This window comes from Lotus japonicus, chromosome 1 (assembly GCF_012489685.1).
Source record: "Lotus japonicus ecotype B-129 chromosome 1, LjGifu_v1.2".
Classification (NCBI taxonomy): domain Eukaryota; kingdom Viridiplantae; phylum Streptophyta; class Magnoliopsida; order Fabales; family Fabaceae; genus Lotus; species Lotus japonicus.
In genome coordinates, this window is record NC_080041.1 from 33,276,317 (window position 1) to 33,278,279 (window position 1,963).

General features: G+C 42.6%; 1 pseudogene; it reads right to left on the reverse strand.

The window, feature by feature from the left end:
- Window positions 1-201: 201 nt before the first annotated feature.
- LOC130731804 (sucrose transport protein SUC2-like) lies at window positions 202-1,632 on the reverse strand (annotated as a pseudogene).
- Window positions 1,633-1,963: the final 331 nt, after the last annotated feature.

The window sequence follows — 1,963 nt, forward strand, 5'->3', positions numbered from 1 at the left end:
GTTTTTTTAACACTCCTCTAATTCTTACTAATGATAGAAAAACCAAAGATTCTATTTATATGAAAGCTACTCAATAATTTTTAATAAATAAAAGCATTAATGTTGTTTCTTAATACTTGTGCTAAAACCTTAGTGACAAATAGATATTATATATATATATATATATATATATATATATATATATCTAAATCTGTGCGTCTGTACGCGCACGCATGCGTGCCCATGCGTGCGTGCGTGTGTGCCTTTGCACAATTATAATACTGCCCCCACAATTTAAAAATCATGAATATGTCACTGCCTGTAGTGATAAAGTATATTGAGGCTAGAGCAAATGGGATGCTCTATGTAACCAGCATACAAGTTAACAAAAAAATGTGTATTGGCTTAATGTTTATTTACAATGGCATAAGATTGAATAAGGCAGGAATGAGGATTACCGCAAGTGGAACACCCAGGATGGAGAAGAAGATCATGGCACTAGTTGTCACTCTGGGGATGGCTTCCCGATGGTGGCGCCTCCACTCACGTGGTGTTGGTGCTCTGCCACCTTGGTAATGGGCACCATCATCACAAGGCAAACGGCTAGAATAAAATTAACTAACCCACAAAGTCTCGTAGGTCCATCGACGCAACGCCCCAACCGCTCCACTCCTAGGGATGTAAAGAAACGCACCACCGAGTTCAGCATAAGTCCTAATGCTCCAGCACGAACTTCGGCACCGTATGTCTCAATGCTTGCATCCCCAGCGTACACCTCAAGCCCCATCCAGTCAGTGTTGTACAAGATGTAGGGGAACCATGCTAGCCAGTTGCAAGCGGTCACCAACTCCTTGAATGTGCTGAAGAGCTCTGCGAAGCATGAAATTGTTCGATGACTCTCATCTCGGTCACCCGACACAAGTGGCGGGTCAGATACATAATATAGGGTAAAGCTGGCAAGTACGATCAACAGGGTGATTGAGATTAAGAAACATGATTTCAAGTTTGCGCAAAACTGGTCTCATGCCCCTGTCTCTGTGAACGGAAAGTTGTGGTGGAGGCCACCGTATGCACCTGCTGCATACCCCAACATATTCCCTATTGCAATGTAAATTATATATAATTAATTATTGCATGATTATTAATGTAATTTGAATTTTTAAATGAAAAATTGTATACAATTTTCATGTTTTATTACTTATAACCATGAACAAGCAGAAGAGGGTGTTGCCAATTCGGATACGACTGTAGTCACCGACGAAAATATCGCCTAGGAAGGCGCGATAGGGGCCCTGAGCGGGGGTGGGTCTTCTTTGAGAGGTCGTCCCCAAAGACGTGCCCCAGGTCGGCTGCGTAGCTGATGAGTAAGAACCCGATGGCCACTGCAATCATGCCGACAAAGATGAAGGGGCAGCGGCGACCAAAAGGGGAGGTGCACCGGTCGCTGTAATAGCCCACTATGGGCTGTACATGCATCCTAGAAATTGGCCCGCAGAGTTAGATAAGGCTAGCCAACCTGTGTGGGACGCCAAGGAGCTGAATATACGGTGTGCGGAGCAAAAGTTGTAACGCCCACCCAAACTGTATACCGATGGCAAAGGCTGCCACCGCGATCATCTTCCGCAAGGGGCTGGGCTCAATGGGCTGGGCAGGAGAATCCATACCTTGCAAGTCCAAGTATTAGATGTTTATATATAAGGATCTTGGTGGAGTTTACTAGTCTAATGCGGTACTAGAAGACTGGTTATAATTATTCAATAGAAATGAACTTCTATGTGTGAGACTTTATGAGTTTTATATTGGGCACATCGGATATTGAAGTTTATTCCAGTTAGTAGAGACCTTATTTGTAAATCCACCTTTCAATGAAGGAGTTTTAAATAGAAATAGGCCCTGTCAAAAAATTGGTTCCAAATGTAGTCTTATTTAATTTTTTATCATTCTTATACATGTGCTAACTAAAAGCCTGAGCATTTACAAATGT